This window comes from Heptranchias perlo, unplaced genomic scaffold (genome assembly GCF_035084215.1).
Source record: "Heptranchias perlo isolate sHepPer1 unplaced genomic scaffold, sHepPer1.hap1 HAP1_SCAFFOLD_62, whole genome shotgun sequence".
Lineage (NCBI taxonomy): Eukaryota > Metazoa > Chordata > Chondrichthyes > Hexanchiformes > Hexanchidae > Heptranchias > Heptranchias perlo.
In genome coordinates this window covers 4,873,577-4,895,294 of record NW_027139644.1, presented here as the reverse complement: position 1 = coordinate 4,895,294, position 21,718 = coordinate 4,873,577, and the positions used below count along the sequence as shown (strand labels likewise).

The 21,718-nt window shown below is 43.5% G+C and overlaps 2 non-coding genes across 2 annotated transcripts; both read left to right on the top strand.

Moving 5' to 3' along the window:
• The first annotated feature begins 14,298 nt into the window (after positions 1-14,298).
• trnav-cac (transfer RNA valine (anticodon CAC)) lies at positions 14,299-14,371 on the top strand. The gene has a single exon. It is a non-coding gene; the product is annotated as a tRNA-Val (tRNA).
• Positions 14,372-21,280: 6,909 nt separating this feature from the next.
• Positions 21,281-21,353, top strand: trnav-aac (transfer RNA valine (anticodon AAC)). The gene has a single exon. It is a non-coding gene; the product is annotated as a tRNA-Val (tRNA).
• The last annotated feature ends 365 nt before the right edge of the window (positions 21,354-21,718 follow it).

Here is a 21,718-nt window from a genome sequence, read left to right as displayed (position 1 = left end):
GGTGGGAAGAGAAGCTTCTCCTGGCTCTGATCAGATAGGTGAGTGGAACCAAGTGAGGGGAGTCCCAGCAAAAGAGGCCAGTGTCCGATGAATGAGATGGTGACCGGTGGGTTGTCTGCAGGTATGGAAATGGGGAGTGTTTTAAACCCAAGGATGAGAATTTTAAATTTAATGGATATGTAACTGGGAGCCAGTGAGGGTCAGTGAGGCCGAGCAGGACCTGGTGCTGGTTGGACATGGACAAGAGTTTTGGACGAGCTCACGTTTATAGAAGGTGGAGGTTGGGTGGCCGGTCAGGAGTGCATTGGAGGAATGGAGTCTGGAGGGGACAGAGGCATTGATGAGGGTTTCAATGGCAATGGGCTGAGGAAGGAATGGAGGCGGGTGAGGGAATTACGGGGCCTTTGTGATGGAGGTCAAAAAGGGTCATGAGCTCAGCTCGGTTTTACACGGGACCAATTTTACTGGAGCCGTTAACCAATGTAGAATAAACGGGTAAACATCTGCAGTAAAATAGCGGAGAGAGGAATGTCAATGGGACACGTTCAGTGTCCGTCCCCGAATATCACCCACAGTCATTTCTCGGCTGCAATTCTCAACCTGCCCTTTAACTGTCCTCGTATCAGAGACTCAAAATTCATATTTTAACTGGGAAACTGCAGGAACAGAGTGAAACGGGTCTGCTCGTGTCCCTGGGTTCAGTGCACACTGCGGAGACATCTGTCTAAATTATAAATGAAACACCAGGAGTGAACATGGTCAATATAGTTATATAAAAGCTGTAAATGAAGCCGTTTATTATTATTGGATCAGTCCTGTATGAGAACAGATTGAAGCTTTATTCCTGAGAGAGGTCTGATTAAGTAATATCGTGGACTTAGAGATTTTTGTGTTTTATTCACCACATTATTTACAGCGGAGTCAAAGCTGCTGATGTAATGTGTTTGTTAAACTGACTGTAACTAATAGCAATGATCAGGAGTATAACCGTGTCAGTGGAGACTTATCTCCTGTATAAATCAGGGCTTGTTGGATTGGATCAGCTCAGAGTGTCTGCCGAAGCTGTGGTTTCCAGGCCAACAGAAGTCAGTGCTTCTCACAGAAATGGGATATCCAGTAATATTTCTGGTACAAGATATTTATTTTCCTGTTCTTGCAGCGGTTGGAGTTCCAGGTAAGCCGTTATCTCAGCTGTTAATGACGTAAATCAGAGTTGACTCCGCTGCTGTACTTGGTACATGATTTTTTTCTCCTACCATGTTCAACACAGTCACCTGTTCTATCGGTTGAATGATGGAATATGTTAAGTCTCTGCTCTTTCGGTCTTGTCAGAGCTGTATTATATCCATAATGACCCTTTTATATCCAACCCTGGCATTGTTACTGGATTATTCTCTGTACTGAATGTTGTGTTGAATAATGGTATGTCCTTAGCTTCCAAATGTTCGATCTTGTAGGAGTTACATTATATCTGTAATGACTTTATATATACAAAGCTGACATTGTTACTGGATTATTCTCTGTACTGAATGTATTGCAATCAGGTGTTTGGGCTAAGAGTTGGTTTCAGACCATCAGGAGCTGTTAACAGTTTCTTGTGGAACTAACCTGTCCTGGAATATGTTTTCATCAATGTGTTTTCAGTGATTAATAATGAGACAGCTCACGGTCTCAGTGTTACAAGGAGGCAGTGCAGTGTCCTCCCTCCCCAATAACATGCTTCAATTCAACTGAGATTTCAATGTATTTATTGGTGATCACTGTTATGAAATATTATTTCATTATGAGTGTATCTGACGCCGCTTCAGATGTTTGGTTACTGATCTGAATTTACTGCTGACTCTTTCACATCTCCTTCTCTGCTTCACTGTGGATGAATTCACTGACTGTCACTGGACTTCACTGTTAAATGAAAAGTGTGGTTGTTATGTTATCTCAATTTGCACCGTATCTGTTGGAATCAGGAGCCCTTCTATGTATCTGTCGATTATCCGTGTGATTTTGGCGTTTTGTTAATTGAACAATCCCGCCATCTATCACTTTACTTTATAATTACAGGAGAAGGAATCTCAATTATTGTGAGATCTGCCTGGGAGAGGCATTCGATTCTGTTTATTCCATGATTTGAAGATGAAGTGAACAGTGTCGGTGAACAGGTGGAGAATTGGGTGATCTGTAGAAACATTAAACTATTCCACAGAGGCTTCACTATTTAACAAAATGAGACTGAGAATAGGATCGGTGGAACACGGGGCTGGTGAACAGAATGCAGGCAAAGGATGATAGGATTTAATCGGATATGAAAATGGACTTGAGAAAGAGAGTAGAGTGCGTGATAGAGAGGGCGACTGAGAGGGAAAGCGAGAGGCTGTGGTGTGAATAATTCATCAGAATGAACTGCTGAAACTTCCAGTACAATTAAATATAGAAAATGTGATTTGAAGCTGTTATTATGATGTGGTCATATTGGGTGAGTTTTTATTGTGGGACTCGCTCCTCATGTTTATATCCCTGTCAGGTCTTCAGTCTGTTTTTGTGAATGTTCTTTGTTTTCCAACTTAACACTAAACATAATTAAAATTTGCTGAAAAAAATATAATCAGAAATGTCTTGATCGGAATGACTAAATATAATTACAATTTACTTGAAGAGTAGAATTAGCAATTTATTTATCGTGATGAATTATGAGGATTCTGTGTTTTAGAAGCTCGGCTGAATTCAATAAACAACAAGTTTGATATAATTAATACCCAACAAAGGTTGCCTGACATCAATAACCACAGAAATTAACTGTTGAATGCATTAGTTGGATTGTGTTCTTGGGACCAAGAGATTAGATTTCCTCTCACACTCTGCTGCTTTCTCGCCCTGTAATTCACAGCCTCTCCTCTCACTGCTTTGAATCCTCTGTCTCTTCTTCCCTTACTTCAGTTCGTGCAAGTTCCCAAATTATCTGCTCCTAACTCCCCTCCAGCTCTGACATGTCCTTTTCCTTGTCTACCTCCCAATGTGTCTCACTGCGACGGTCCTCAGCCGCCTTTCCCGTTTAGTGCCAGCCCCTGTCAGCTCTCTTAAACCAGAGCAACAAACTAAATGTACCTCTCTTTGTCCCCTCACCTTCCTGACCCTTCCCTCTCTTTCCCGTCAGTCTGGAGCCCAAATCCGGCTTTAATCCGCTCGATTCCCGGTGTGTAAAACCCCTTCTCCCTTCTCCACCGGCACTGCGCCCTCACTCAGCCCTTCCAGTGGATCCAGCGCTCACTTCATTCACTTTCTGTATCCATCTCCCAATTCATTATTGATCATTGTGTTTAAAAATATCTCTCTGCCCGAAAGCGCTGCCCAGGTCAATCAATCACTTTCCACCCTTCGATGCAGCAACAAAGCTGGAAATTTCACCTCAGATCCTCTCAATCTGCTGCTTTGGCGCCAGCTTTGAGCAGTAATTTCTCAGCTTCCTTTTCTCTTACAGTTAACTTGGTGGCGATTGTGATCCTGTCCCGAGGAAAGTGCGGTCTCTCCAAATGTATCAGTGTCTACCTGGTGGGAATGGCAGTGGCCGATCTCCTGGTCGTTATCATTGGTGTAATATTGAATTGGATTGGTGCGATTTATTTCCCAGGTTCATTCCTGCTCATTACTCCCGTGTGTAGTTTTATTTCCTCCTTGGGTGAAGCAGCCACGGGGGTTTCTGTCTGGTTCACAGTCGCTTTCACCTTTGATCGATTTGTGGCCATTTGTTGTGAGAAGCTGAAAACTAAATATTGCACCGAGAGAACGGCGGCTGTGGTTCTGTGAACAGTGAGTGTGCTGGGCTGTTTGGAAAGTGTCCCCTGGTATTTTACATATGAACCTGACTATATAATTGATAATGTTCCCTGGTTTTGTGTGACTAAACCGAGGTTCAGTACTTCCCCCGCATGGGCAGCATTTGACATGTTTCACCTCATTTTAACCCCTTGTGTCCCGTTCTGTCTGATTTTGCTGCTCAATGTTCTGACGGTCAGGCGTATTTTAATGTCCAGTCGAGTCCGCAGGGGACTCCGGGGCCGCAGCAATGGAGAGAATCAGAGTGATCCAGAGATGGAGAACCGAAAGAAATCCATCATTTTACTCTTCAGTATATCGGGCAGTTTTATACTGTTGTGGCTGATACGGGTTGTATTTTTCATTTATCTGCGAATTGCAGACATTTGGTCTTATTACTCCACCGCTGACCCTGGTTATATCACACAACAGACAGCAGGAATGCTGCAGCTTCTCAGTTCCTGCACAAACACGTGTATTTATGTCCTGACCCAGACTAAATTCAGAGAGGAGCTGAAGAACGCGGTGAAATACCCACTCAATCTAATTGTTAAATTCGTGAAATCATTGAAAGAGCTGAAGGGTTTCAAGCACTAGAACTAAATCCCATTTCATACTCCATCCCTACACTTCCCGGGGGACGGAAAGTACATTTTATATTAGCAGCTCAGAGCCATTAAATGATCTGAAATATGGTTCTGATGTTATATTTTATTGAAAATCTGACCAATTGAGGCAGGATTTATTCTGCAGACGACACATGCATTTTGCTCGAAATGGCAGTCCTAAAGAGCCCAGCTGGACTTCAACTAAATGGTGATCCAGCAAAATGTGCAAAGCTGGGAGTCAAAGTAGCTGCTTTGGGCCAGATCAGAATGGGTGCAGGGGGAGAGAGGGAGAGAGAGGGGGAGAGGGGGAGGGAGAGAAGGAGCGAGAGAGAGAAATTCATAGAGTTTGAGAAAGAGGGAGAGAGATTGAGAGAGGCCGAAATACAGAGAGGGAGAGAGAGAGGGGAGAGTGACTGACATAGAGTCAGAGAGGAACTTACTGCGATAAAGAGTGTGAGAGAGCGAGATAGTGATATAAAGAGCGAGGGAGAGACAGAAAGTGAGAGCGAGAAAGAGAGAGAGAGAGGCAAAGAGTGACACAGGGAGAGCGTGAGAGAGATCAGAGAGAAAGACAGGGAGATATTGGGACAGAGAGAGTAAGAAAGGCAGAAAGACAAGGAGGGAGACAGAGAAAGACAGAAGGAGAGAGAGATGGAGAGAGGAGTGGACAGAGTCAGAGAACACAGGGCAAAATAAATATAATGATTAAATAGCGCAGAAAATTAAAACAGGTTCTCATAAAGGCGAGAGGGTCTGTGACAAAGAGAGAGAGAGATGGAAACAAAGAGGGGTAGAGACAGAGGTACACAGAGCTGGAGATAAATAAAGTGAGTTTGTTTGACAGGAGAGAAAAAATAAAGAGAGAAAGAAAGTGAAAGAAAGCATATATATATATATATGCATATAATGAGAGAGAGCAAGCAGACATGGATGGAACGAGAGAGAGAGACTGACAACGAATTACAAATTGATGGAAGTAGAAGTGGAAATAACAAGATAGAATAGCACACAGAAAATAAATAGAGACAAACGACATAAACAGATAACAGACATATTGAAAGACGGACAAAAACAAACTGTGTCATCAGCCTGGAGTGTGTGAGAGTGCTGACCAGCAGAACAGCAGCAGATGTAGCAGGCCAGACAGTTCATGTTTGTTCTGGGGTAACACTCGTGTGGATTTAATTTTGACATTTCTAAAGGTGATGCCTGGAGGCTGCACAATAAAATCACTCAGTCTTGTGTACCTGACCCTGACCATTACTTACTGCAGGAGTTTCCCAGCTGCTCTGTGCAGTAAACATTCATCTGATGAACGAAAACCTGAGATTAAATCCGCTTCAGTATGTCTGAAGGAAAAGGACGATTAAAAGGTGGAAGGACTGTTGAAAGATTGTTAATGACACATTGTAAAAAACCACACAGCAGAGGATAGATCACCATAGCAACAAGAACGATTCCAGGGGGGCGAGAGGTCGTTTGAACTACTGCCGAATTAACTTGGTTACGTTGTGGACACTGAGAGAAAACAAGCGAACTGTCAATCAATCGTGGGTTGTATTTGGAGGAACCTATTGTTGAGAAGCCATTGTCCCAGAGGTGTGATTCTCTGTAAAAACTGTCTTAAAAAGCTGGGCAGTTGTTGAGTGGAGAGAGACGCAGATCCACCATAACTGCTCCAAGCTCACCTTTCGCTTCCTGACAGCACCACCTCACCTGGAATCTTCCTGACTGCTCGCTACCTCCCAGCTTGATGCCTCGATGCAGGTTTACAGATTGCCTGTGAAGCAGATGACCTGTCTACTAGAGAAAGTCACGCTACATTACAACGGTATCCATCAAAATACCTGGAATCTTCCCGGCAAGTCTAAAACTTTCGTTATGGGCTTAGTCTTAGATAAACATTTGATTTCCAAACGGTTATGCATTTTGAGAATTGAGAATGTGTTGTTTAATTTTTGCGAAAGCAATTCTAAATCGGGCATAAAACCAAGATGAAGTTTAAATTCTAATGTCATTTTTTTCTATTGAATGAATAATAAATACTTGTTTTCTCTGTAAAGCCATGGTTTGTGCCTGAAGTTTGTTTCGGATAAAGAGCTCATTAAGTTAAATGTAAAACTAAACCTTGTGGAGATAAAAAGGCATTGCTCCAAATTAAAGTGTAAAATCACTTTCCATCTTTTTGCTCCTCCATCTGTACCATGTGTAACTTTCCCAGTGAGCTGCTGAATTCTGCAATAAATAATATGTATTTTACTCCTTCTGCAGTGTTAATAAACTGGACAGGCTCCCGCAGCACTCTCCTGCTCTGTTACTGTTACACATGCAGTTATTCTTTCAGATTAAAGAAAAATATGAATAATGGAGAAATTAATTAAATCCCAGATCAGAACTACATTCAGATTGAGTCCAATTTTACTCTGATTTGTTGAATAGAAGCTAGAATTACATTCTCTACAAAAAATGGCTAATTGGACCTTTCCTCCGAATGTCTGGTCTATCCTTTTCTGTAACCATTAGGTCCAAATAACCAAATGTTAATCCATCTTTTTTGCAGAAGTTTCACATTTGATTGTTTAATTCCCTCACTGCACCGCTGTCTTTATGTTAAACACCAGCTAGTGTTAGTCTCACTCAGTTTGTATCTTTAACGAGAGTGCAACAGTGATTTTACAGGAAAAGCAAATTATCACTCTCTGTGTCTCTCATCACAAGCTTCACCTTGCCCCTCAGTAAGATGGCCGCCTTTCGGGTGCCATTTTGTTTCAGGTTCATGGCGTTGAAGTTGTTGTTCATCGATTCACATTTTGATAGCAGGCACGGTGCAAGAGGAGTCCATTCAGCCCACCCTGCCTGTGCCAGCTCCTTGAAAGCGCGATCCAATTATTCCCATTTCCCGCTCTGCTTTTCCCCCAAAGCCCTCATGGATGCTTGTAATAGTAGTTTTGATAATACACACACACACATATATATATATATATATATATATATATATACAATTTGCTGTTGTAGGGGGTGGACATATGCGGAGAGTTTGAGTAGATTGGGACCCTACTCATTGGAGATCAGAAGAATGAGAGGTGATCTTATTCAAACATATAAGATTGTGAAGGGGCTTGATCGGGTGGATGCGGTAAGGATGTTCCCAAGGATGGGTGAAACTAGAACTAGGGGGCATAATCTTAGAATAAGGGGCTGCTCTTTCAAAACTGAGATGAGGAGAAACTTCTTCACTCAGAGGGTAGTCGGTCTGTGGAATTTGCTGCCCCAGGAAGCTGTGGAAGCTACATCATTAGATAAATTTAAAACAGAAATAGACAGTTTCCTCGAAGTAAAGGGAATTTGGGGTTATGGGGAGCGGGCAGGAAATTGGACATGAATTTAGATTTGAGGTTAGGATCAGATCAGTCATGATCTTATTGAATGGTGGAGCAGGCTCGAGGGGCCGATTGGCCTACTCCTGCTTCTATTTCATATGTTCTTATATATATATATATATATATATATATATATATATATGTATATATATATATATATATATATGTATATATATATATATATATATATATATATATATATATATATATAAGTTGTTGTTGTGGATAAAGCTGTTTCTCAATCTTTTACTCTTTCGATTCTTCTCCTTTATAAATTGGGCTTTGTTTCTGTGTAAATGAATGTTGCTGAGAGATTGTCCCTGTAACTGAGTGAGGGATCTTGCTGTATATTGGGTTTTTTAAAAATTGCTTTGGTTCTTTTATATGTCATGAATTTATTTGAAATCTTTGGCTGATTGGAAAAAGCCACAAACTGTAAGTTGATCACAAACTGCTGGAATTTTGTCCACTGCAAATTAAAACAAGAGAAAAGAGCAAAGGTAAAGTTCGTTCACCTTTGCAAACTGCAACATAAAGGGCGAAGTAGCAAAAAATGCCCAGGGTTTTTGTCCCCTGCTCCAGGAACAGAAGTGAAAATGAGCACAGGGGCAATTTGAATCTTGCAGCGAACATTAACCAAGGACAGGCAGACAGACCAGCACCTTTTAGGGGAGGGGGTGGGTGAGGGATTGAGTGGCAAAGCAGGAGAGAAAACCCTGCAAACTTGTATTGGAGAGAGAGAAGCAACATGTGCTCTTCAGTCTGCCCGAGTGTCTTTCTGTTTCTCTCTGTCCCAGCTTTTCACTCTTTTCTTCAGATTCTCTGCTTTGTAACTTGGGATTTTTTTTTGTCAGTGGTGTTTGCTGAGAGATGGCCTGCCTGTGTAATGGAATGAGTGAGTGACTGAGTGTGAATGTGTGTGTGTGAGTGAGTGTGAGGGAGCTCTGGGCTCTTGCTGTGCTTTTTTATTCGCTTGCTTTGTTTTTAATCCATTGTTAAAAATCAATTAAAAGATTTTTTTGTGGAAATGCTGTAACATGAAGTTGTGGAAAGAGAATTTTTGGGAGGAGGTGGATTCCTTGGACAAGAAGCTTTCTCTCCACAGGGGACTGACCGAGGCCTTCACCACAGGCTCACGTGAATTGTGTCTGGGTCACTGTGGGATCACTGGGAGCACTGTGGGATCATGGGTTGCGATGGGATCACTGGGATACTGCAGGTTCACTGGGACATTGTGGGATGAATGCGACACTGTGGGATCACTGGGACATTGTGGGATCATTGGCTTCCTGTGGCATCACTGGGACATTGTGGGATCAGTGGGACATTGTGGGATCATTGGCTTCTTGTGGCATCACTGGGACATTGTGGGATCAGTGGGACATTGTGGGATCATTGGCTTCCTGTGGCATCACTGGGATACTGGCGGCCATGTTGTTTAAGATGGCCGCCTTAATGGCCACCATTTTGTTTCAGCTTCATGGGGTGACAGGAGAAACTACTTTACCCATTCTAAGTAATATAGAAATATTATATATGTACATATATATATATATATATATATATAGACATGTAGAAATATTATATAAATATATATAGACATGTTATTTCATACACGCAAGTTGTTGTATATAAAGACAGTCTCAAACTTTTACACAAATGCAGTGAACTGGGATACTGGGACCTCTGGGTGCACTGTGGGATCACTGACTGCAATGTGGGATCACTGGGATCAATTAGGGAGCATTGTGGCATTATCAGTGGGTGTGCAGCTGGATCACCGGGTCACTCTGTGATCACTGAGGGATCACTGGGTGCACTAGATCGCTGGGACACTGTGGATCAATGGGGCACTATCACTGGGTGCAGTGTGGAATCACTTAGTCACACTGTGGGGACTCGATGGGATACTTATTTACCCAGTTGGGCCGAATGGCTTGTTTCTGTGCCGTGCTGTATTCTATGTAATATATATGTATAAAGATATGTACGGGGTTAAATTCGATAACCCCCGAATCCGGGCGCGATGGTCGATAAACCTCCACGTGATTAACCTGCACCCGGTCGTTGAGATGCAGACAGTCCGTGAGATTGGTGCTGCCTGGTGATTTACCTGATTCCTGCGAGCAGTCAGGCCTGACTGCGCTGTTCAGCGGCTTCTCACCAGCAGGGGGGCCCCCGATATTGCGTGAGTGGTTTGCAACTCTGAAAGGCAGGCTGCACCTCTCAACGGCAGCCTGAACTCACAAAGTCAAACATTTGATTCAGATACAAACCTCCGGGGTCATTTCTTCTCGTACAGTTTTGATTGGCAGCTTCTTTTGAATTAAACAGACCATTGCTTAAAATGACTGGCTCCCAGTCACTGTTTTGAAGGCATTTATCAGCCTGTCTTTTTCAAACTGGTGAGTCTGTTTGGAATCTCTGAGAATGTTAATCAAATCGACAGCTTCCATAGTTTGTGCGAAAAAGACAACAAAGAACCAGGATGTTCGAAAGTTCGGGCACAGTTTCGTATGGTATTTTGAATTATTTATTATTTTTTATTTTCCAATAATGATCTGGTTGAGCTTTACAGTAAAACTGTTGTCTTACTGCTACTATTCTGTTTATTCTCTTAATGTTTCATCAATTTGTTTGGCAGTTAAAGTCTAAAACAAGCTCCAGTGTAGTGTGAATCTGTCACCCGCTGAAGAGCAGGCACTATTAGGCACTGGATAGAACGAGTGGGCTGAGATAATCTGAAGGGGTTTCACTGTTCATTACCTGGAGCCCTTCAAGTGTTACATTGATATCAGGACAAGCGGAAACACTGAGACATTGAGAGTGAAGCCTCACCTCACAGAGGAGATGCTTTTTCAAGCTAAGAAATACTGCTGATTTTAAATCAGCAAAATTTCACTTCATTAAAGTAGACAAAAAGGCAAATATATCTGAACTGTCTCCATTATCTGAAAAACACGGATATTTTACTGATCGGGTAATAATGGTCTTGTTCAAACTGTACAAAATAAAAATCAATTGTGATCTTTTTAAAATAATGAACTGATTTAAAGCATTCTCCAACCAAACAAAAGCACCAAGCATTCCCAGGACATTGAGAGATTATGTGAGTGGGCAAAACTGTGGCAAATGGAGTTCAATGTCGGGAAATGTGAGGTCATCCACTTCGGATCTAAGAAAGATAGATCAGAGAGTTTTCTAAATAGTGAGGAGCTCGAAACTGTGGGGGAGCAGAGAGATTTAGGGGTCCAAGTGCAGAGATGATTAAAAGCTAGTGGACATTTGCAAAAATAATTAACAAGGCTAATAGAATGTCGGCCTTTATTTCAAGAGGGCTGGAATATAAAGGGGTGGAAGTTATGTTCCAGCTGTACAGAGCTCTGGTTAGACCCCATCTGGAGGGCTGCATTCAGTTCTGGGCACTGACCCTCAGGAAGGATATATTGGCCTTGGAAGGGCTGCAGCACAGATGCAACAGAATGATAATGGGTCTAAAAGCGTTAAATTATGAGGACAGGTTGAATTATCAAGGCCAGTATTCCCCTGAATATAGAAGATTAAGGTGTGATTGAATTGAGGTGTTTAAGATGATGAAAGGAGTTGATAGGGTAGATAGAGAGAAACTACTTCCTCTGTTGGGGGAGTCTAGAACAAAGGGGCATAACCTTAAAATTAGAGCTCGGCCGCCCAGGGGTGATGGTAGGAAGTTCTTCTTCACAAAAGGGTAGTGGAAATCTGGAATTCTCTCCCACAAAAGTCTGTTGAGGCTGGGGTCAATCCGAAATTTCAAAACGGAGATTGATAGACTTTTGTTCCGCAAGGTTATTGAGGATCAAGGAACCAAGGCGGGTAGTTGGAGTTAAGATACAGATCAGCCATGATCTAATTGAATGGCAGAACAGGTTGAGGAGCTGAATTGTCCACTCCTGTTCCTGTGTAACAGGCTCGTGTGGCTGAATGGACTCCTCTTGTTCCTATGTCACATGCTCGAGGGGCTGAATGGACTCATCTTGTTCCTATGTAACATGCGTGAGGGGCTGAAAGGCGTCCAGATCCTGTATAACAGTCTAGAAGGACTGAATGGCCTCCTTCTGTTCCATTGCAACAAGCTCGAGGGGCTTAATGGCCGAGTCCTATTCCAGTGTAATAGGCTCGAGGTGCTGAATGGCCTTCAGTTCCCGTATAACATGCTCGAGGGGCTGAATGGCCTGCTGCTGTTCCTATGCAACAGGCTTGAGGGGCTGATTGGCCTCCAGGTCTGGTGTAATGGGCTCGGGGCTGAATGGCCTCCTCCTGTTGATATCTGACAGGCCTGAATGGTTGGTTGGCGTCTAGTATCTGTATAACAGGCTCGAAGGGCTGAATAGCCTCCTCCTGTTCCTATGTCATAGGCTTGAGGGTCTGTCTGGCCTCCAGTTCCGTTGTAATGGGCTCGAGGGGCTGGATGGCCTTCAGTTCCCGTTAACACGCTCGAGGGGCAGAGTGGCCTCCTCCTGTTCCTATGTAACAGGATTGAGGGGCTGATTGGCCACCAGATCTGGTGCAAGGTGCTCCAGGGGCTGAATGGCCTCCTCCTTTTGCTACCTGACAGGGTTGAACGGTTGATTGGTGTCTAGTTCTTGTATAACAGGCTCGAAGGGCTGAATGGCCTTCAGTTCCTGTATAACAGGCTCGATGGGCTGAATGGCCTCTTCTTGATTCTATGTAACAGGCTTGAGGGGATGATCGGCCTTCAGTAACGATGAAACGGGCTTGAGGGGCTGAATGGCCTCCTCCTTTCCCTGTGCAGCAGCCGTGAAGGACTTGCCGCCATTTTGTCCAAGATGTCCCGCGAACTTGCCACCATTTTGTCTAAAAATTAGAGCCGGACCTTTCAGGAGCGAGATTAGAAAACATTTCTACACACAAAGGGTCGTAGAAGTTTGAAACTCTCTTCTACAAACGGCAATTGATACCAGCTCAGTTGCTAAATTTAGATCTGAGATAGATAGCTTTTTGGCAATGAAAGGTATTAAGGGATATGGGCCAAAGGCGGGTTTATGGAGTTAGATCACAGATCAGCCATGATCTTATCAAATGGCGGAGCAGGAACGAGGGGCTGAATGGCCTACTCCTGTCCCCACGTTCCTATGATATTATTTATATGGAATTCCGGCAGGCATTTGATAAGGTTCCACACATGAGACTATTGGCAAAAATGAAAACACATGGATCTTGAGGCAATGTATTGACATGGGTAGAGAATTGGTTCGGAGATGGGAGACAGAGAGTAGGGATAATGGGTACATACTCCAATTGGCAGGATGCGACTAGTGGTGTCCCCCAGGGATCTGTAACTGGGGTCTCAGCTTGTCACCATATTTATCAATGACTTAGATGAAGGAACAGAGAGTCGTATATCCAAGTTTGCTGATGACACTAAGTTGGGTGGTACAGTAAGTAGTGTGGATGCGAGTGAAAAGTTGCAAAGGGACATTGATAGATTAAGTGAGTGGGAGAAACTATGGCAGATGGAGTTCAATGCGGGGTAATCCACTTTGGACCGATGGTCAGGGTATTTACCAAATGGTAAGAAGCTCGGAACTGTGGAGAAGCAGAGAGAATTAAAGGTTCATTTACATAAATCAGTAAAAGCTAACGGACGGGTCCAAAAATAATTTAAAAGGCTAACGGAGCGTTAGCCTTTATCTCAGGGGGCTGGAATATCAAGAAGTGGAAGTTATGTTCCAGTTATATAAAGCTCTGGTTGGACTGCGTCTGGAGTAACTGCGTTCAGTTTTGGACACTGCACCTCAGGAAGGATAGATTGGCCTTGGAGGGGTTGCAGAGCAGATTCACCAGAATGTTACCGGGGCTAAAAAGGTTGAATTATGAGGACAGGCTGCATAGATTGGGCTCGTCTTCCCTCGAGTATCGAAGATTGAGGGGCGGTCTGAGCGAGGTGTTTAACATGTTCAAATTATTCGATAGAATAGAGAGAGAGAATCAATTTCCTCTGGGGAATCAAGAACGAGGGGGACATAATCTTAAAATTAGAACCATGCTATTCAGGTTCGAAATCAGGAAGCACTTTTTTACACAAAGGGCAGTAGAAGTCTGGAACTCTGTCCCCCAAAAGGCTGTGAATGCTGGGGGTCAATTGAAGCTTTCAAGACTGAGATCGATAGATTTTTGTTGGGTAAGGGTATCGAGGGATAGCGAGCAAAGGCGGATAAATTGATTTGAGGTTCAGATCATCTCTGATCTAATTGAAGGGAGGAACAGGTTCAATGGGCTGAATGGCCTCCTCCTGTTCCCAATGGAAATGTTGAGAAAATGCTTTGTTGAGGCTGTGACGTCAGGGTCAACCCCTGTCCAAACAAGACAGGCCACATTTGGGAGTTTAATAACTTTGAAATGAACATTTTTCTTTTGTGACTTGTGCAACTTCGATCAAGTGAATAGTTATGAATGAGAATCAATACAGTCATTCTAACTTCTGGCTGGTAACCAGATCAGAGGTTTCTGTAGTGTAGTGGTTATCACGTTCGCCTCACACGCGAAAGGTTCCCGGTTCAATCCCGGGCAGGAACATTATTTTGGGGCAGATTTTTCTGTCCTCTGTGAAAGAGCCTGTTTTGTTCAGTTCGACACAAATTCGTGGTCTCACGAGCACTGAACATTTTAAACGGAGCCCTTCAAAATACAGTGTGTAAAATGAGAAGGAATAAAAAGTTCATCGCACAAAAGACATTATTAAACTTTTCCAACATCCCTCAGTGGCCTTTCATTCTGCAAAATAACGTTATCGGTTAATTAATGGTGAATAACAAAAATATTGTTTTTTTTTTCTTCCATGCGATTAATATAACAAGTGTTCAAAAGTTGCTCTTCTGGCTGGAAATCGCACCCCGGCCGCAGTGGTAAAAGCGGCGAATCTTAACCACTGGACCACCAGCGAGTTTTACTTACAGCATTATCAGATTTAACGAGGATTTCCATTTCTCTGTGATTCAGCTTTTAATCCTTTTTGGCTACTGATTGCGAATATTCCCGTCATTAAATAGGAATAAAGTACAATAGGCTCAGGAAAACCCGGGGAGGTGGCATCCCGCTCACCGAGCCTTTCCAGCAGCATTTATATCACCAAGCACTCGAGTGAATGAACCTTTCTCCGGGGGGGTCTCAATGTGGAAAGGGTGGCGAGGCAAAGTGCTATTTATCCGTCAGGATGGCCGAGCGGTCTAAGGCACTGCTTTCAGGTCGCAGTCTCCTTCCCACTTCCGACATTGGTTACTTTGACTCCTATTTTATTTCTTGCTTGAGCTGCAGTTGATTTTTCGGCCCAGTTGATTTGCTCTTCCCGCAATAACCAACCCGGTCTCGATCCACGGCACGTTTTGACGCCCACCGGCTCATCCCTAAACCAACCTTTAAACGAAAATATGCTTTAAACACAAGGTCGCAACTATGGAGAGAGCAGACACTTGGGGAAATGTACCATCGGAATTAGAGTAGGCCATTCAGCCCCTCGAGTCCGCTCCTCCATTTGATAAGATCATGGCTGAACTGTGATCGAACTCCATATACCTGCCTTTGGCCCTTATCCCTTCATACGTTCTTTTGGCAAAAAGCTATCGATCTCAGATTTAAAATTTGCAATTAAGCAAACATCAATTGCCGTTAGGGAAAGAGAGTTCCAAACTTGTTCCATCCTTTGTGTGTGGAAATGTTTTCAAATCTCACTCCTGAAAGATGTAGCTCTAATTTTTGGACTGTGCCCCCAAGTCCTAGAATCCCCAACCAGCGGAAATAGTTTCTCTCTATCCAGAAAATGACAATGACACAGTCAATGAAAGGTGCAGTTCACGAAGGCGACTCACCAGCACCTTCTCAAGAGCAATTAGGGATGGGCAATAAATGCTGACCTCGCCATTGACACCCACATCCCATGAATGAAGACAAAAAAAGTCGCCTGCATGGCCGAGTAATTTCCTGCTGCTAAACGACGGGAGGAATGAAACCGTCGGCTTCAGCCCTTTGAACGAACTGTATACACTTGCCGTCGAGTTCAATCCCCACTTGTTCCTCTGCCCCGAATATCCACTGCATCAGAAAATCCTCCATAACATAGAATCACAGCATGAAAACATCACAGAAGGAGGCCATTCAGTCCATCGTGCCTGCGCCAACTCTTTGAAAGAGCTATCCAATTAGACCCGCTCCCCTTCCCTTTCCCCATAGCCCTGCAAAATTGTCCCCTTCAAGTATTTATCCAGTTCCCCTTTGAATGTTATTATTGAATCTGTTTCCACCAACCTTTCAGGCAGTGCATTCCAGATCATGACAATTCGCTGAGTAATAACATTCTCCTCATCTCACCTCTGTTGCCAATTACCTTAAATCTGTGTCCTCTGGTTACCATTCTTTCTGGCACTGGAAATAGTTTCTCCTTATTTATTCTATCAAAACCGTTCATGATTTTGAAGACCCCTGTTAAATCTCCCCTTAACCGTCTCTGCTCTAAGGAGAACAACCCCAGCTTCTCCAGTCTCTCCACCTCACTGCAATCCCTCATCCCTGGCACCATTCTAATAAATCACCTCTGCACCCTCTCCAAGGCCTTGACATCCTTCCTAAAGTGTGGTGGGCAGAATTGTGTGATGGCCAGCTGGGGCCTAACCAGTGATTTATAAAGGTTCAGCATAAGTTCCTTGCTTTTGTACTCTATGCCTCTATTAATAAAGTCAACGATTCCGAATACGTTTTCGTTTACAATCTCTTCAACTTGTCCTGCCACCTTCAAAGATTTGTGTACGTATACCCTCAGGTCTCTCTGTTCCTGCACCCCCTTTAAAATTGCACCATTTATTTTAAAGAGCTGGCCAACGCACGATGGGCCGAATGGACTCCTGCGATTCCATGATTCCATGTTTTTGATTACACCTCTATGAAGCGCTTTGGGACATCCCCCAGAAGTGGGAGTCAGCAGTTCACTTTCTCCCTTAACACTTCCATCTGACCTGGGCTGGACTAAATAGGTGTTTTCGTGGTGTAATGGTTATCATGTTGGCGTCACACGCGAAAAACTCCCGGTTTAATCCCGGGACAGAAACAATTTGCTGGAACTTGCTCCTCACAAACCTCCAGGCACGAGCTTTCTCTCGTGTAAATTGGGCTGCAATCCTTTCACATTCAACAACGGCTGCACCAGATTCCTCGTCTCATCACCACTGAACACTTTGAAGCAGACTCCAAAAATAAAGTGCGTAAAATGAGAAGGGATGAAAGCCAGAGAAGTTCGCGTCGTTTCGACATTTACTCGGCAAACTTGTTAGCATTTCGTTCAGTGTGAACCAGAAAGTTGTGGGTTTATTAATGGTAATTGAAAGAATCATCTAAGAGACTTGTATAATTTTGCGTAATTAAGTGAACTGTTTTGTAAAAACAAATGCGCTGACCGGGAATCAAACCCGGGCCACAGTGCTGAAAGCGCCGAATTCTAACCACTCGATAACCATAAACCCGACTTATACATTGTCAACAGATGGTTATAAATATATTGGGCTGCAGCCGTGTTAGATTGAAAATATATTTCTGATTTGTAAGATGTAAATGCATTTCATGACTGCTGCTTACAAATCTATTTAGATATATCTTTTAGTTATTCCTTTTTTGTGGGGTATATATTGTAAATGTATTTTCCGGATATTTATTTCTCTATGTCTTACTTTTCATTACACACAAATACATAACACAGATACACAGAGATATAATGATAACCACCAAGCAGTTACACCCAAATGTATTTATAAGTGTCACAGGTGCAATCATATATATTTATAACAAGATATATCATATTGTAAAAATAATCAAAATAAATTTATAAATGGCACACATAACTTAAACACTCAATTTATAAAGAAGCATGACATCCATTTATACACATCCATAGTTTAAATTTTCACACCGTCCTGTTAGCAGTCCTGAACAAAGTCCAAACACCGAAAGTCTCAGCGTTTTTTCAGATGCTGCCCGTCCTGTTATGTATTTTGAGCAGTTCCTTTCCTGTGATGTGATGATTCTGGGTTCCGGGTGTGTGTCATTGGATTTGCTGCAGTCATGCTGCCGCGGACAGGTGAAGGCTGCTTCTGTGGCTGCCTGATACCCGGTGGGAGTGGGCGGGATTTGGAAATCTGAAATAAATGAAATGGTGCATGAGAAACTTTCATAAAGGTAAATAACCCGATCGCTACCATCAGACCTCGTAGCGCAACGTTAGCGCGTCTGAATCTAAATCAGAAAGCTGCGTATTTAAATCACGGCGGGGGTCGCATTTGGTTTTAGCGCTGGTAGAATTCTGAATAATTCCGGAATTCATATTGCATTCCCTTTTTCACAATAAACAGAACCCTGCTCTGAATTCTGCCTCACTAGTTCCCCAGTGTCAGGGAGAGAAGCGTCTGATTCCCTCATTTATTTATTGCACGAAACATACACAAACACACTTATGAATTCAAAATCAGCCTGCAGCTCCACACGCACAGAGATAAACGCAGTCAGATAGACAGGGAAAAACCGGGAAAAAGACAAACCGGTTTGTCACAGAATTGCCTGTACCTCCACGGTCGAATGTCAGGGCTTTTGTTGTTCGCTTTCGTTCCACACCCTGGAATTCAGGAGAATCTGGTACATGGTTTGTTGGATAAGGCACGGGCGCGATGGCCCGAATGGCCTGCTTCTGAGCTGTATCCTTCGAAGATTCTGAACTCAGCCCCTGGGAGGGGAGGCCGGTTCATGTGGAAAAAGATCCGGATGAGAATGATCTGATTCATAAAGGGGAGGGAAATTAGGGAGCTCCTTCGGAACATTAATTACTTGAAAATGAAGACATTTTCCAGAGTATCTTGTTTGGTTTTGATGAATGAAATGTTTGTAAAAAGGCATCCGTGGAGAAGGATTGTGAGCTTTTAGGACTAGAGGGGAAATGAGGAGATTTTTTTTTTCACACAGAGGGTTGTTCCGATCTGGTAGCCACTCCCTGAAAGGGTGGTGGAAGCAGCTTTCATAGGAACTTTCAAAAGGCAATTGGACAGGTACTTGAAGAGAACTGATTTGCAAGGTTACGGGGAAAAGACTGGGTTTTTTGGACTAAATTGGACAGCTCTTTCAAAGAGTAGGCACGGCAACACGGCCGAATGGCCTCCTTCTGTGCTGTAATATTCTATGATTCTGGTCCATGATTTTAGTGTGGGACAGGAGATATGTTGTTTAAAGAGAAGTAAAAATGTCCCAATCAGAGCAGAGAGAGGTGACTGGTCAGTTCCCCTCTGCCCAGTATAAGTCAGCAGCGGTTACCAGTTCGCTTTACACGCGAACGGCCCTGCTTTCGATCCTGGGCGGACAATTTAAGTTGCAATTGCTGTTTACATTCTATATTAATGACTGAGATGAGGGGACCGAGTGCAATGTATCTAAGTTTGCTGATGATACAAAGGTCGGTTGGAAAGTAAGCCGTGAGGAGGACGCAAAGGGAGGTGGACAGGTTAAGTGATTGGGTAAGAAGGTGGCAGTTGGAGGATAAAGTGGGAAAATGTGAAATTGTCCACTTTGGTAGGAAGAATAGAAAAGCAGAATATTTTTTAAAAGGTGAGAGTCCAATAAATGTCGGTATTCAGAGGGAGTTTGGTGAACTTGTAAACAAATCACAGAAAGTTAACATGCAGGAACAGCAATCAATTAGGAAGAAAAATGGTATGTTGGCCTTTTTGAAAGGAGGTTGGAGCATAAGAGTAAGGAAGTCTTGCTGCAATTAAATAGGGCTTTGGTGAGAACACACCTGGAGTACTTTGATGTCGTCTACATGGATTTTAGCAAGGCTTTTACAAGGTCCCAAATGACAGACTGGTCAAAAAAGCTGCGATTGCACTAGAGAGGGTACAGAGGAGATTTACGAGGAGGTTGCCATGGCTGGAGAATTTTGGCTGTGAGGAAAGATTGGATAGTCAGGGGTTGTTTTCTTTGGAACAGAGGAGGCTGAGTGGTGATTTAATTGAGGTGTACAAAATTATGAAGGGCCCAGACAGAGTGGAGGCGAAGGACCTATTTACCTTAGCAGGGAGGTTAATAACTCGGGGGCATAGATTTTAAATGATTGGTGGAAGGATTTAAGGGGAGCTGAGGAGAATTTTTTTCACCCAGAGGGTGTTTGGGGTCTGGAACTCACTGCCTGACTGGGTGGTCGAGGCAGAATCCCTCGTGACATTTAAAAAAATACTTGGATATGCACTTGAAGTGGCGTAACCTACAAGGTTAAAGACCGAGTGCTGGAAAGTGGCATTCGGCTGGGTAGCTCATTTCCGGCCGGTGCGGACAGGATGGGCCGAATGGCTTGCTTTTGTGCCGTAAGTTTGCTGTGATTCGACAAAATTGGCAATTCTTTTTTGTAACAGCATATTCCCAACCCAGGCCGCCGTGATGAAAACACCGAAGCCGAACGACGAGGCCAGCAGGGAAGGCATGTAAGAGTGTTAAATATATCAGGGAGTGTTTGCATTCGGTACAATTAATATTTCAGCTCCCAGTTACTGCAGATCAGGGATCAAAACCTGACATCAGCATCAGGACGCTCAGAATATTTTCTTTTTATTCGTTCATGGGATGTGGGCGTCGCTGGCGAGGCCGGCATTTATTGCCCATCCCAAAAAGCCCTTGAGAAGGTGGTGGTGAGCCGGCTTTTTAAACCGCTGCAGTCAGTGTGGCGAAGGATCTCCCACAGTGCAACTAACTAACAGACAAAGCACCGGTGGGCACGCCGGTTGCAGGAGAGCTGGTTGGCGGTGATATCGATGCTGTGAGTGAGACCAGACCGTTTCCATGTTTCCACAAACAATGTCCCATCATTTATTTCTGGAAAAGTAACACTGATAGTGAACAATTGCATTTCTGTGGCTGCAACATGTAACTTTGGCTCGGTGACACGCTGCTTTAGTGTATCTTGCAAGAAAAAGGACCAGACGGTCTCTGTGGCGCAATCGGTTAGCGCGTTCGGCTGTTAACCGGTTGGTGGTTCGAGCCCACCCAGGGACTTTTGGATTCATTGCCTCATTCTGACAGCCCTGAAGCCGGTGCCATGTTTCAATTCCTGATCAGCAGTAACTGGGAGCACTTTAAATGGCTCCGATCTCTTCATCTCATTTCAAGTTTTCTAATGTGTGATTTGGCTGCAAGAAAACACTCTGTGAACAATGTGATCTGAGCATGCCTGATTCGCCATAATTTACACTGCGGTCGGATATCAGGCACATGATAAAAAACAGTGAAATGTTTGTGTGGGCGCGATGCTCTGGGATTCCCTGCCTGACCATCTCCACCGATCCTTCTCTGCAGCCTTCCTAAATACAGTGCAGGAAATGGATCCCTGTGAAATGAGCTCCTGGACAGTAATACGGAAATTAGTTTGGCTGAGGGGTTATATCCCTATCACGAGGTTGGAGGTGTCAGGTTTCCGTCGTGTAGTGGTTATCACGTTCGCCTAACACGCGAAAAGTCCCCGGTTCGAAACCGGGCGGAAATATTTTGAAACGTTGTCCCCATTAAAAATGATTAAATATTTAACGATTCACATTGCTGATTAAATGTGAACAAAGTCCATATCTCCCAGCCCTGTTAATGCAGTCCGCTGAGAGCAGGCGATGAATGCCAGCGTGATATTGGGGGTGAAGGCTGCTTCCAATACTGGCTCATTCCCGGTGGGATCTGGCGGAGATTTGATAAGCCTCATTCATTCAACCAATATATGAAACGGTGTTTGAGAAACATTCAAAAAATATAATAACATCCAGGAGCCTGTCTTCAGAGTGCGTGGCGCAAAGGTCTGACTCCGGATTAAAAGGCTGGTGAACTTGATTCAGCTTTCTGAAATGTACTTGTCCATCCTTC